Source organism: Leptonychotes weddellii, chromosome 9, assembly GCF_054177405.1.
Source record: "Leptonychotes weddellii isolate Sample4059 chromosome 9, ASM5417740v2, whole genome shotgun sequence".
NCBI classification, from domain to species: Eukaryota; Metazoa; Chordata; class Mammalia; order Carnivora; family Phocidae; genus Leptonychotes; species Leptonychotes weddellii.
The window spans coordinates 41,575,918-41,591,510 of record NC_138377.1 but is presented as its reverse complement, the minus strand read 5'-3'; the positions used below and the strand labels follow the sequence as shown (position 1 = coordinate 41,591,510).

At 38.8% G+C, this 15,593-nt stretch overlaps 1 long non-coding RNA gene across 7 annotated transcripts in view; it reads left to right on the top strand.

Moving 5' to 3' along the window:
• The first annotated feature begins 75 nt into the window (after positions 1 to 75).
• Positions 76 to 15,593, top strand: part of LOC115941665 (uncharacterized) — a 188,306-nt gene continuing 172,788 nt past the window's right edge. For all 7 annotated transcript variants that reach the window (XR_014148476.1, XR_014148480.1, XR_014148477.1 and 4 more), the window contains exon 1: positions 76 to 190. This is a non-coding gene — a long non-coding RNA (uncharacterized LOC115941665). The remainder of the gene's footprint in view (positions 191 to 15,593) is intronic.

Sequence of the window (15,593 nt, the reverse complement as noted above, 5' to 3'; positions counted from 1 at the left end):
ACGAGGGGCGGGCCGGGGCGGGGCCTGCGGCGGGCTCTCGCACGTGGGGCGCGGCGAGGACCGCCCCCGCGGGGACTCCGCCTCCCGGCGGCGCGAGGCGGCACCTCGGCTGGCTACCTGCGGCGTTCCCCGCGGCCTCCGGCTCTCCGCTTCTCTGGAAATAACTCAGCTTAGGAGTCAGCGAAGAAGTGTAAGTGCTGATAGTGTGGGCCTCTTTCATTTTCGGAAGCCGGACGTTCGGCCTCTTACCCTCTTCGGTTGCCCCTTGTGGCCCTCTTTTAATAGTCCATTTAATTAGGACTTCGGCGACTCACTGGCAGCTGGAAGCTCCTCATCCTCAGTTTTCTGAGTCACCTCCATGAAGCGGGGCCACTACACTCCTTTCACATCCTTTTTGGATGAACCATAGGGTTGAGGCCCTGGTTCTCAGCTGTGGCGGGTTTGCCTCCCAGGGGACAGCTGGCAATGTCTGGAGCTTTTTCAGCCTCATGTCTGTGGGAGAGGTGTCACTGGCGTCTCTCCAGATTGACAGAGGGTAGAGGTGGGGAGAGACCAGGTACACTGTTAAACATCTTGAAATACACAGGACAGGGCCCCACAACAACGTTTCAACTTGGTCTGAAATGTCAGTACTGCTGAGGTGGAGAAACCCTGGGTTAGGACAAAAAATGACTTTTCTCTGAGCTCCCATTTCCAAAAGACATGTCCTCATTTTACAGATTAGGAAACCGAGGTTCAGAGACGTTAAGTAATTTACCAAAGTCACAGAGCTCGTGGCTCCCATTCCTTGCCTTATGCCATAAATTTCAACTTACTGAAATTGCAAAGTATTTTATTCTTAATATTGTTCAGTGAACACCGTATATAGTCTGCCAGGAATTAAATTTTCTGCTTATTTGTGAGATTTAAATTCCAGTTAACACTTTTACTGGTTCATGCATTCTCACACCTTCAAACAAAAGTGGGGCTGATGGCATCCACATTTCTGTGTCCGTCCTTTTACCCTTTTGCGTAGGAAGGTTTGTATAAGACATAAAAAGAAATAAACACCACAAATACTAAGAAACATATAGCTTTGTTTCCTTATTACAGTCTGGCCCTATTTTTTCAATGAGTTTCTTCTGAGCAACAGAATTCTGTAAATTTTATAATTTAACAAAAAGTGAAGCAATCAATTATAAAATTTATCATAGAACACAGTTCTAAAAGGTACCCCAAAAGATCTCCTGCATTTCCGACGTATTCCTCCTTTTCCCTTTTGTACCAAAGGAACACAACTTCTCCTTAATAGTCACTCTAGCCAGTGCAGTGCCCTCTTTCTTTGCCTGCTGGTTTACATGCAATGAGGAACCCAAGGTGGCCAGGTGACAATCTCAACGTCTACTTTAATGGAATCATTGATGTGTTTTCTAGTCATTTTTATTTTATTTTGTTTTTTTATTGAGATATAAATCACATATAACGTTGTATTAGTTTTAGAGGTACAACATAATGATTTGATATACTTATATATTGCAAAATGATTATTTCAATAAGTTTAGTTAACATCCCTCACCACACGTAGTTACAAATTTGTTTTTTCTTGTGATGAGAACTTTTAACATTTACTCTCTTCGCAACTTTCAAGTATAAAATACAGTATTGTTACCTGTACTCAAGCCGTGCCTACATTACATCCCCAGGACTAATTTAACTTATAACTAGAAATTTGTGCCTTTTGACCCCTTCACGGATTTTGCTCCCTACCCCCCAACTCTGGCAACCACTACTTTGCTGTCTATATCTATGAATTTGTTTGTTGGTTTTTTTTTAGATTCAACATAGAAGTGAGATCATAGAGTATTTGTCTTTCTCTGACTTATTTCACTTACTGTAATGTATTAAAACTCCATCCAAGTTGTAAATGACAGGATTTCCTTTTTAATGGCTGAATAATATTCCACTGTGTGTGTGTGTGTGTGTCTGTGTGTGTGTGTGTACACAAACTTCTTTATTCACTCATCTAACAGTGGACACTTAAGTTGTTTCCATGTCTTACCTATTGTTAGTAATGCTGCTATGAACATGTGGGAGTATGTATCTTTTCTGGATAGTGGTTAAATTTTTTTTGGATAAATATGCAGACATGGAATTGCAGACCATATGATAGTTTCTGTTTTAAAATTTTTGAGGAACATGTTTTTGTTTTTGTTTTGGGTTGTTTAGAACAGTTTTTTTTTAAGTTTTAATTTTAATTCCAGTTACTTAACATACAGTGTTATATTAGAGTAAGGTGTACAATATAGTGATTCAGTAATTCTATACATTGCTCAGTGCTCATCATAATAAGTGTACTCTTAATCCCCACCACCTATTTCATCCATCCCCCTACCCACCTCCCCTCTGGTAACCATCAGTTTGTTCTCTATAGTTAAGAGTCTGTTTTTTGGTTTGTCTCTCTTTTCTCCCCGCTTTGCTTGTTTGTTTTGTTTCTTAAATTCCATATATAAGGGAAATCATATGGTATTGTCTTTCTCTGACTGACTTATTTCGCTTAGCATTATATTCTCTAGCTCCATCCATGTTGTTGCAAATGGCAAGCTTTCATTCTTTTTTATGGCTGAATAATATTCCATTGTATATATACACCACATCTTCTTTATTCATTCATCTATGGATGGACACTTGGGCTGCTTCCATATCTTAGCTATTGTAAACAATGTTGCAATGAACATGTGGGTGTATATATCTTTTTAAATTAGTGTTTTTGTATTCTTTCAGTAAATACCCAGTAGTGTGACTGCTGGATTGTAGGGTAGTTGTATTTTTAATTCTTCGAGGAACCTTCATACTGTTTTCCACAGTGGCTGTACCAGTTTGCATTCCTACCAACAGTACAAAAGTGTTCCTTTTTCTCCACATCCTTGCCAACACCTGTTGTTTTGTGTTACTGATTTTAGCCATTCTGACATGTGAGGTCATATCTCTTGTAGTTTTGATTTGTGTTTCCCTGATGGTTAAGCGATGATGAGTATCTTTTCATGTGAAGGTTGGCCATCTGTATGTTTTCTTTGGAAAAATGTCTGTTTATGTCTTCTGCCCATTTTTTAATTAGATTGTTTTTTGGGTGTTGAATTTTATAAGTTTTTTATAAATTTTGGATTCTAGTCCTTTATCAGATATGTCATTTGCAGATATCTTCTCCCATTCAGTAGGTTGCCTTTTAGTTTTTGTTGATTGTTTCCTTCACAGTGCAGAAGCTTTTTATTTTAATGTACTCCCAATGGTTTATTTTTGCTTTTGTTTCCCTTGCCTCAGGGAACCTATCTAGAAAAAAGTTCGTACAGCCAGTGTCAAAGATATTACTGCCTGTGTTCTCTTCCAGAATTTTTATGGTTTCAGGTCTCACATTTAGGTCTTTAATCCATTTGGAATTTATTTTTGTGTATGGTGTAAGAAAGTGGTCTAGTTTCTTTCTTTTGCATGTTGCTGTCCAGTTTTCCCAACATCATTTGTTGAAGAGACTCTGTTGTTCCTATTGGATATTCTTTCCTGCTTTGTCAGAGATTAATTGACCATATAATTGTAGGTTTATTGGGGCACCTGTGTGGCTCAGTCGGTTAAGTGGTTGCCTTCAGCTCAGGTCATGATCCTGGGGTCCTGGGATTGAGCCCCGCATCAGGATCCCTGCTCAGCAGGGAGCCTGCTTCTCCCTCTCCCTCTGCCCGTTCCCGTGCTTGTGCTCGCTCTCTCTTTCTCTCTCTCAAATAAATAAATAAAATCTTAAAAAAAAAGAAAAGCACACACATACACACACACAAAACAACTGTGGGTTCATTTCTGGGCTTTCTGTTCTGTTCCATTGATCTATATGTCTGTTTTTCTACCAGTACTATACTGTTTTGATTACACCTTTGTAATATAACTTGAAGTCTGGAATTGTGATGCCTCCAGCTTTGTTTTTCTTTTTCAAGATTGTTTTGGCTATTCAGGGTCTTTTGTGGTTCCATACAAACTTTAGGGTTGTTATAGTTCTGTGAAAAATGCTGTTAGTATTTTGATAGAGATTGCATTAAATGTATAGATTGCTTTGGGTACTGTGGACATTATAACAATATTTGTTCTTCAGATCCATAAGCTTGGAATGGCTTTTCATTGCTTTGTGTTGTCTTCCACACTTGATCTTAGCCAAAAGGCCGAGAAGCGATTTTTGTGTTGTCTTCCATTTCTTTCATCAGTGTTTTATAGTTTTCAGAGTACAGGTCTTTCACCTCTTTGGTTAAGTTTATTCTTTTATATCTTATTATTTTTGGTGCAATTATAAATGGGATTATTTTCATAATTTCACTTTCTGCTGGTTCATTATTGCTATATAGGAAAACAACAGATTTCTGTACATTGATTTTGTATCCTGCCACTTTACTGAATTCATTTATTAGTTCTAGCAGTTTTTTGGTGGAGTAGTTTGGGTTTTCTATATATAGCATTATGTCATCTGCAAATAGTGAAAGTTTTACTTCTTCCTCACCAATTTGTATGCCTTTTATTTCTTTTTGTTGTGTTATTGCTGTGGTTAGGATTTCTAGTCCTATATTGAATAAAAGTGGTGAGAGTGGACATCCCTGTCTTGCTCCCAATCTTAGAGGAAAAGCTCTTAGTTCTTCCCCATTGACGATGAAGTCAGCTGTGGGTTTTTCATAAATGGCCTTTATTGGGGCACTTGGGTGGCTGCTCAGTCAGTTAAGCGTCTGCCTCCGGCGCAGGTCATGATCCTAGGGTCCTGGGATCAAGCCCCATGTTGGGCTGCCTGCTCAGTGGGGAGACTGCTTCTTCCAATCTCTCTGCCTCTCCCCCTGCTTGTATGTGCATACTCTCTCTCTCTCTGTCAAATAAATAAATAAATAAAATCTTTTTTAAAAATGGCCTTTATTATATTGGAAGTATATTTTCTCTAAACCTCCTTTGTTGAGGGTTTTTATCATGAATGGTTGTTGTACTTTATCAGAAGCTTTTTCTGCATCTATTGAAATGATCATATGGTTTTTATACTTTCTCTTATTGATGTAGTAATGTATCACATTGATTGATGTGCAAATATTGAACTATCCTTGCATCCCAGGAATAAATCTCACTTGATTGCAGTGAAAGATTTTTTTAATGTATTGTTGGATTTGGTTTGATAGTATTTTGTTAAGCATTTTTGCATCTGTGTTCATCAAAGATATTGTCCTGTAGTTCTCTCTCTCTTTTTTTTTTTGGTGGTGTCTTTTTCTGGTTTTAGAATCAGGGTAATGCTGGCCTCGTGGAATGAATTTGGAACTTTTCCTTCCTTTTCTATTTTTTGGAATAGTTTGAGAAGAATAGGTATTAACTCTTCTTTAAAGGGTGGTTTGGTAGAATTCGCTCATGAATCCATCTGTTCCTGGACTTTTGTTTGTTTGGAGTTTTTTGGTTACTGATTCAATTTTGTTGCTGATAATTGGTCTGTTCAAATTTTCTATTTCTTCCTGATTCTGTTTTGGGAAGTTATATGTTTCCAGGAATTTATTCATTTCTTCTAGGTTGTCCAATTTGTTGGCATATAGTTTTCCATAATATTTTCTTATAATTGTTTTTATTTCTGTGGTGTTATTTCTCCTCTCTCATTTGTGATTTTATTTATTTCAGTCCTTTGTCTTTTTTTCTTGATAGGTCCTGGGTAGAGGTTTATCAATTTTATTGATTTTTTTAAAAGAGTTATTTATTTATTTTAGAGAAAGAGAGAAAGCATGAGTGGGAGGGGCAGAGGGAGAGGGAGAGAGAAGCTCAAGCAGACTCTGCGCTGAGTGTGGAGCCTGACACAGGGCTTGATCCCACAACCGCAAGATCACTACCTGAGCTGAAACCGAGAGTCAGACTGACGCCTGGCCAACTGCACCATGTAGGTGCCCCTTTATTGATTTTTTAAAAATTTGTCCTATTGTTTTTTAGTTTCTATATAATTTATTTCTGTTCTAATCCTTATTATTTCCTTCCTTCTGCTGGTTTTAGGTTTTATTTGTTGTTCTTTTTAGCTCTTTATGTGTAAAGTTAGTTGTTTATTTGGGATTTTTCCTGCTTCTTGAGGTAGGATGGTATTGCTATAAGCTTTCATCTTAGAACTGCTTTGCTGCATCCCAAGGTTTTTGACCCATTGTATTTTCATTTTTATTTGTTTCCATGTACTTTTAAAGTTCTTCTTTTATTTCTGGTTGACCAATTCATTGTTTAGTAGCATGTTATTTAGCCTCCATGTATTTGTGGTCTTCCAGATATTTTCTTGCTGTTGACTTCTAGCCGTTGTGGTCAGAAAAGATGCATGATATGACTTCAATCTTTTTGAATTTGTTGAGGCTTGTTTTGTGAGCTAATATGTGATCTATCCTGGAGAGTGTTCCATGTGGACTTGAAAAGAATGTGTATTCTTCTGATTTAGGTTGGAATGTTCTGTGTACATCTGGTAAGTCTATCTGGTCCAGTGTGTCATTCAAAGCCATTGTTTCCTTGTTGATTTTCTATTTAGATGATCTGTTCATTGATGTGAGTGGGGTGTTAAAGTCCCCTACTATTATTATATTATTATTGATTAGTTCCTTTATGTTAGTTATTAACCATTTTATGTATTTGGGTATTCCTATTTTGGGTGTATAAATATTTATAATTGTTATATCTTCCTGTTGGATTGTCATCTTTATTATTATATAGTGTCCTTCTTTGTCTCTTGTTACAGTGTTTGTTTTACAGTTTAGTTTGTTCAATATAAGTATTGCTACACTGGCTTTCTTTTGATATCCATTATCATGATAGATGTTTCTCCATTCTGTCACTTTCAATCTGCATGTGTCTTTAGGTCTAAAATAAGTCTTTTGTAGGCAGCATATAGATGGGTCTTGTTTTATCCATTTGTTACCCTATGTCTTTTGATTGGAGCATTTAGTCCATTTATATTCAAAGTAATTATTGATAGATATGTATTTATTGCCATTTATTACTTGTTTTGTGGTTGTTTCAGAAGATTTTCTCTGATCCTTTCTTATCTTTCTCTCTTACATGGTTTTCTGGTTTTCTTTAGTGATATATTTGGATTTCTTTCTCTTTATTCTTTGCATATTTATTAGTGGGTTTTGATATATGGTTACCATTAGGTTGTATATAACCTCTTCTCCATATAGCAGTCTATATTAGTATATAATATATATATATAATAATATTAAGTTGAAGGTCATTTAAGTTTGAGCCCATTCTTTACTCCTCCCCACATTTTAGGTATATGGTATCATATTTTACATCCTTTTATTTTATGAGTTCCTTGATCAATATTTTACAAAAATATTTTTTTTTTACTGCTTTTGTGTTACCTTCGTACTGTTACTTTTGGTCTTTCCTTTCCACTCAAAGAGTCCCCTTTACTATTTCTTGCAGGGCTGGTTTAGTGGTCATGAACACTTTTAGTTTTTGTTTTTCTAGGGAACTCTTTATCTCTCCTTCTGTTCTAAATGATAGCCTTGCTGGATATAGTATTCTTGGCTGCAGATTTTTTTTCAGCACTTTGAGTGTATCATGCCACTCTCTTGTGGCTTGGAAAGTGTCTGCTGAAAAATCTCCTGATAGCTATGGGGTTTCCCTTGTATGTAACTGTCTCCTTTTGTCTTTCTGCTTTAATGTTTTTTTCTTTATCACTGTATTTTCCATTTTAATTATAACATGTCTTGGGGTGGATCTGCTTTTGTTGATTTTGTTGAGAGTTCTCTGTGCCTCTTGGATCTGGATATTTATTTCCTCCCCCAGATTAGGGCAGTTTTCAGCGATTATTTATTCAAATAAATTTTCTGCCCCCTTTTCTCTCTCTCTCCTTCTTCTGGGACTCCTATAATGTGAATGTTATTACGTTTGATAGAGTCACTGAGTTCCCTAAGTCTATTCTCGTTTTGCATAATTCTTTTTTCTTTCTTTTATTCAGCTTGATTACTTGCCATTACTGTGTTTTCTAGGTCATTAATTCATTCTTCAGCTTTTTTCATCCTATCAAGCATGTTTCTCATTCCGTTTATTGAGCCCTTATCTCTGCTTTGTTATTCCTTATTCTATGTTAAGGGTCTTAGTCATGTCTTTCATCCTTTTCTCAAGTCCAGTGACTGTGTTATGATCATTGCTTTAAATTCTCCATCAGGCATGTTACTTATATCTGTTTCACTTAGATCTCTGGCTGTGGCCTTTTCCTGTTCTTTCATTTGGGACAGATTCCTCTGTCTTCTCATTTTGTCTAAGTCTCTGTGCTTGCTTCTGTGTATTAGGAAAGTCAGGTACTTCTCCAATTCTTTTTTTTTTGTTTTTAAGATTTTATTTATTGAGAGAGAGTGTGCACACATGTGCATGCACACGAGTTGGGGGAGGGATAAAGGGAGAGGGAGAAGTAAATTCCCTGCTGAGCAGGGAGCCTGACACGGGGCTCGATCCCAGAACCCTGAGATCATGACCTGAACTGAAGGCGGATCCCCAACTGACTGAGCCACCCAGGCGCCCCAGTACTTCTCCTATTCTTAAGGGTAACAGCCTTATGAAAAACTGGTCGTGTAGTGCCCTGCCATGTGGTGTCCCCTGTTCCCCAGGGCCTGGTGCTTCTGAGAGTGTCTCCAGTGTGTGCTGTGTGGGCTCTGCTATTGTGTCCTGGCCATTTTTTCTTTAAGGCTAGTCATCAGCAGAGGCTGTCTGCCTATTACGGGCAGTGATTGGTCCCTGGCCTGAATGTGGCAAGTTTTAACTGGGTGTGCTCTTGTCTGCTTGTGAATTGAGACCAGCTGCCAGAACTGAGGCCCTTGAAAACCAGGGTTGGAAGATGGGCTGTAGGCAGGGGTTTGGGCCAGTCTTCTGGGCAAGGGGGCCCGCCTTGCTGTGACTGAGGTAAGCATGGGTGGGAAAGACAATTCCACCAGAGCCTGGAGGGGACTGGGCTTGGTGTAGCAAATTACGTAGCAAGTGTTGGCACTCTGCTGCTTCCCACAGATGGCCCCGTGCTTATGCTGAGTGGTGAGGGAGGGAAATGGCACCTGCTAGGTCCTTTGTTCCAGGAGGGGTCTCTCTATGACTGCTGCCTCTCTGGCACACATTCCAAGAAGAGCAAATAACCTCCCCATTATGTGCCCTAGGCACTCTTCAGCTTGCTGTTTCCATGTTGTATGTCACAGGCTCTTTTCCTTGCCTTCTCTCCAAGAGCAGCCCCAATATCTTGGGGCACTCCCAGAGCCAAGTATGCTGACCTTTATTTTTTTATTTTATTATTTTTTTTAAACAACTCTTTTTTTTTTTTTAAGATTTTATTTATTTATTTGACAGACAGAGAGATCACAAGTAGGCAGGCAGGGAGGCAGAGGGAAAGGGAGAAGCAGGCTCCCTGCTGAGCACGGAACCCGATGCGGGGCTTGACCCCAGGGCCCTGGGATCATGACCTGAGCCGAAGGCAGATGCTTAACCAACTGAGCCACCCAGGCGCCCCGTATGCTGACCTTTAAAACTCTGGGCTTTAACCACCATTAGTTGCACAAAATTCAGCGCCTCTCACTTTCCAAACCAATTGCTATGGGGAACCATCTCCCCCGTGCACTCGCCTGTGTGCTAGTCTGTCTCTGGCCCTTCTCAACTGTGGCTCCCAACCCCATCACAGAAGCCATGATCCATTTCTTTCCCAAACTGTGTCTCTGCACTTCCTACCTTCTTCAGTGTGGCCTCTTCTCTACCTTTAGTTGTGGAGTTTGTTCTGCCAGTTTCCAGGTTGATTTCTGGGGTGTTTAGGATGATTTGATAGTTATCGAGTTGTATTTGTGGAAAGGTGGCTGCACCAATTTACATATTCATTCCATAGTGGCTGCACCAATTTACATACTCATCAACAGTGCACACAAGGGTTCCCATTTCTGCACATCCTCACCAACACTTATCTCTTGTCTTTTTGATAATAGCTATTCTAGCACGTGTGAGAGGATAGCTCATTGTGGTTTTGATTTGTATTTCCCTGGTGATTAGTGATGTTGAGCATGTTTTCATGTGTCTGTTGCCATCTGTATGTCTTTTTTGGTAACGTGTCTATTCCTCTGATCATTTTTTAATCAGATTGGTTTTTTTGCTATCAAGTTGTATGAATTCTTTTTTTAAACAAAAGATTTTATTTATTTGAGAGAGAGTAAGAGAGAGAGATCATGAGCAAGGGGGAAGGGTAGAGGGAGAAGCAGACTCCCTGCTGAGCAGGGAGCCCAATGTAGGACTCGATCCCAGGACCCTGGGATCATGACCTGAGCCGAAGGTAGACGCTTAACCAACTGAGCCACCCAGGTGCCCAAGTTGTATGAATTCTTTATTTATTTTGGAGATTAGCCCTTTAGTAGATATATGATTTGCAAATATCTTCCCCCATTCAGGAGGTTGCCCTTTTATTTTGTTGATAGTTTTTTTTGCTGTGCAAAAGCTTTTTAGTTTGATGTAGTCCCAATTGTTTATTTTTGCTTTTGTTGCCTTTGCTTTTGGTATCAAATAATAAATATATATATATTTGCAAAGACTGATGTCAAGGAGCTTACCCTTTATATTTTATTCTAGGAATTTTATGGTTTCAGGTCTTACATTCAAGTCTTTAATCCATTTTGAGTGGATTTTTGTTAATGGTAAAAATAGTGGTCCAGTTTCATTCTTTTGCATGGGGTTGCCCAGTTTTTCCAGCACCATTTGTTGAAGAGACTATCTTTTTCCCATTGTATATTCTTGGCTCCTTTGCCATAAGTTGGCTGTATATTCATGGGTTTATTTCTGGGCTCTTTGTTCTGTTCCATTGACCTATGTGTTTGTTTTAATGCCAAAACCATACTGTTTTGATTATTTTAGCTTTGTAATATAGTTTGAAATCAGGAATTGTGATGCCTGCAGCTTTGTTCCTCTTTCTCAAGATTGCTTTGGCTATTTGGGATCTTTTGTGGTTCCATTACAAATTTTAGAATTGTTTGCTTCATTTCAGTGAAAAATGCCATTGGAATTTTGATAGGATTGCATTGAATCTGTAGATTACTTTGGGTAGAATAGACATTTTAACAATATTAATTCTTCCAGTCTATGAGCATGGGGTACCTTTCCATTTATTTGTGACTTCAATTTATTTCATCAATGTCTTATAGTTTCCATTGTATAGGTCTTTTACCTCCTTAGTTAAATACATTCCTAGGCATTTTATTCTTTTGAAGCAATTATAAGTGGAACTGTATTTTTAATTTCACTTTCAGGTAGTTTGTTATTAGTGTATAGAAACACAATTAATTTTTGTGTATTGATTTTGTATCCTGCAACTTTACTGAATTTGTTTATTCTAACAGTTTTTTGGTGAAGTTTTTAGGGTTTTCTATATATAGTATGTCATCTGCATATAGAGACAGTTTACTTCTTCCTTTCTGATTCGGATGCCCTTTATTACTTTGTCTTGCCTAATTCCTCTAGGATTCCCGGTACTATTTTTTTAGAGATTTTATTTATTTATTTATTTATTTGAGAGAGAGAAAGAGGTGAGCAAGAACAGGGGAGGAGCAGAGGAAGAGGGAGTCAGGGCTGAGCCCAAGCGGGACTCGATTCCATGACCCAGGGATCAGTGACCCAGCCAAAACCAACAGTTGGATGCTCAACTGACTGGGCCACTCAGGCGCCCCTCCCCGTACTATTTTATTATTTTTATTTTTACTTATTTATTTTTAAAGACTTTATTTATTTGAGAGAGAGAGTATGAACAGGGGGAGGGTTGGAGGGAGAAGCGGACTCCCAGCTGAGCAGGGAGCCCAACGCAGGGCTCGATCCTAGGACCTGGGATCATGACCTGAGCTGAAGGCAGACGCTTAACCAACTGAGCCACCGAGGTGCCCCTCTCAGTACTATTTTAAATGAAAGTGATGAGAATAGACATCCTTGTCTTATTTCTGATCTTAGAGGAAAAGCTTTCAATTTTTCACCATCGAGTATGATGTTAACCATGGGTTCATTGTATATTGCCTTTATTATGTTGAGATATGTTCCCTCTATACCCTCGCTGTTGAGAGTTTTTATCAAGAATGGATGTTGTATTTTGTCAAATGCTTTTTCCGCAGTCTATTAAGATGATTATATGATTTTTATTCCTAATTTTGTATATGTTCTGTATCATCTTGATTGTTATAGATGGTGAACCATCCTCGCATCCCTGGAATAAATCCCACTTTGTAGTGTATGAACCTTTTAATGTATTGTTGAATTCAGTTTGCTAATATTTTGTTGAGGAGCTTTGTGTCTATGTTCATAAGGATATTGGCCTGTGATTTCCTTTTCTTTTAATGCCTTTATCTGATTTTGAATTTTTTTTAAATGTTTTATTTATTTATTCATGAGAGTCAGAGAGAGAGAGAGAGAGGCAGAGGGAGAAGCAGGCCCCCCGCCCAGCAGGGAGCCCGATGCGGGACTCGATCCCAGGATCCTGGGATCATGACCTGAGCCGAAGGCAGATGCTCAACCATCTGAGCCACCCAGGTGTCCTGCCTTTATCTGATTTTGATATTTAATGCTGGCCTCATAAAATAAGTTTGGAAGTGTTCCCTCCTCTTCACTTTTTTGGAAGTGTTTGAGAAGCATTGGTATTAATTCTTTAAACATTTGGTTGAAGTCACCAGGGAAGCCATCTGGACTTTTGTTTGTTGGAGTTTTACTGATTCAGTCTCCTTACTAGTAATTAGTCTGTTCAGATTTTCTATTAACTTCGTGATTCAGTTTTTGTAGGTTGTATGTTTGTAGGAATGTATCAATTTTTTCTACATTATCCAGTTTGTTGGCATATAATTGTTCATAGTAGTCTCTTACGATTCTTTGTATTTCTGTTGTATCAGTTGTAATGTCTCTTTCTGATTTTATTTGTGTTTTCTCTTTTTTTTAATTGGTGACTCTACCTAATGTTTATCTTTTCAAAAACCAGCTCTTGGTTTCATTAATCTTTTCTATTATCCTTTTAGTCTTTGCTTCATTTATTTCTGCTCTGATATTTGTTATTTCCTTCCTTCTACTAACTTTGGTCTTAGTTTGTTCTTTTCTAGTTTCTTTAGGTGTAAAGTTAGGTTGTTTATTTGAGGTTTTTCTTATTTCTTTTTTCATTGTTGTTGTTTTTTTGTTTTGTTTTGTTTTTGATTGGTTGCACAAAGAAAACTTTATTTGCAGCAAATAAGGAGATCACGGGGAATGGCTTCCAAAGCCATGACTTGAGGTCTTTCTTATTCTTTTTCTTTTTTTTTTAAAGATTTTATTTATTTATTTGACAGAGAGAGACACAGCAAGAGAGGGAACACAAGCAGGGGAAGTGGGAGAGGGAGAAGCAGGCTCCCCGCTGAGCAGGGAGCCCGATGTGGGGCTCGATCCCAGGACCCTGGGATCATGACCTGAGCCAAAGGCAGATGCTTAATGACTGAGCCACCCAGGTGTCCCAAGTTCTTTCTTTTTTTTTTTTTTTTAAAGATTTTATTTATTTATTTGAGAGAGAGAGAATGAGAGAGAGAGAACACATGAGAGGGGATAGGGTCAGAGGACCAAGCAGACTCCCTGCCAAGCAGGGAGCCCGACGCGGGACTCGATCCCGGGACTCCAGGATCTTGACCTGAGCCGAAGGCAGTCGCTTAACCAACTGAGCCACCCAGGCGCCCCGCCCCAAGGTCTTTCTTATTCTTAATGTAGGTGTTTATCACTATGAACTTCCCTCTAAAAAGTATTTTTGCTGCTATGTTATATTCCCATTTTCATTTGTCTCAAATTTGAGTTCTATTTTTATTTCTTTTACCTGTTTGTTGTAGCATGTTGTTTAATCTCCACATATTTGTCAGTTTTCCAGTTTTCTTCTTGTAATTCTCTTTTAGTTTCATACCCTTGTGGTTGGAAAAAAATGCTTGATATGATTTCAATCCTCTTTAAAATTTTTTTGAGAGAGAGAGAGTGCGTATGTGAGTAGGGGCAGAGGGAGAGAATCTTAAGCAGTGCTGAGCATGGAGCCTGACACAGGGCTCAATCTCACAACCCTGAGATCATGACCTGAGCCAAAATCACGAGTCAGATGCTTAACTGACTGAATCACCCAGGCGCCCTTCAGTCTTCTTAAATTTATTAAGGCTTATTTTGTGGCCTAACATATGATCTATTCTGGAGATTGTTCCATGTGTACTTGAGAAAAATGTGTATTCTGCTGCTTTTGGATGGAATGTTCTGTAAATATCTGTTAGGTCCACCTGGTTTAACATGTTAAGTCCAATGTTTCTTTATTGATTTTCTGTCTGGATGATCTATCCAATGATGACAATGAGGAATTGAAGTCCCCTACTATTACTGTATCGCTGTCTATTTCTCCCTTTAGGTCTATTAATATTTGCTTTGTATATTTAGGTGCTTCTAGGTTGGGTACCTGTAAATTTACAAATGTTATATAATCTTATTGGATTGACCCCTTTATCATTATATAATGAACGTCTTTGTCTCTTATTACAGGTTTGTCTTAAAGTCTATTTTTTCTGATATAAGTATAGCTACTTCAGCTTTCATTTGCTTTGCATTTGCATGAACTATCTTTTCCCATTCCTTCTCTTTAGTCTGTATGTGTCCTTACAGTTGAAGGGAGTCCCTTACAGGCAGCATATAGTTGGGTCATACGTTCTTTTTTAAAATCTATTCAGCTACTCTCTGTCTTTTGATTGGAGAATTTAGTCCATTTATATTTTTTAAAGATTTATTTATTTATTTTAGAGAAAGAGCATGGAGGAAGGAGGGGCAGAGGGAGAGAGAGAATCTCAAGCAGGCTCCCCGCTGAGCACAGAGCCCAAGGCAGGGCTCAATCTCATGACCCCGAGATCATGACCTGAGCTAAAGCCAAGAGTCACGCACTTTTTTTTTTAAGATTTTTTTTTTTACGGGCGTCTGGGTGGCTCAGTTGGTTAAGCGACTGCCTTCAGCTCAGGTCATGATCCCAGGATCCTGGGATCGAGTCCCACATGGGGTTCCCTGCTCTGCGGGAAGCCTGCTTCTCCCTCTCCCACTCCCCCTGCTTGTGTTCCCTCTCTCGCTGTGTCTCTCTCTGTCAAATAAATAAATAAAATCTTTAAAAAAAAAAAAAGATTTTTTTTACTTTTTTATTGTTATGTAAATCACCATACATTACATCATTAGTTTTTGATGTAGTGTTCAACAATTCATTGTTTGTGCATAACACCTACTGCTCCATGCAGAATGTGCCCTCTTTAATACCCATCACCAGGCTAACCCATCCTCCCACCCCTCTCCCCTCTAGAACCCTCAGTTTGTTTTTCAGAGTTCTTCGTCTCTCATGGTTCGTCTCCCCCTCCGATTTCCCCCCCTTCATTCTTCCCCTCCTACTATCGTCTTCTTCTTTTTTTTTTTTCTTAACATATATTGCATTATTTGTTTCAGAGGTACAGATCTGTGATTCAACAGTCTTGCACAATTCACAGCGCTCACCATAGCACATACCCTCCCCACTGTCTATCACCCAGCCACCCCATCCCTCCCACCCCACCCCCACTCCAGCAACCCTCAGTTTGTTTCCTGAGATT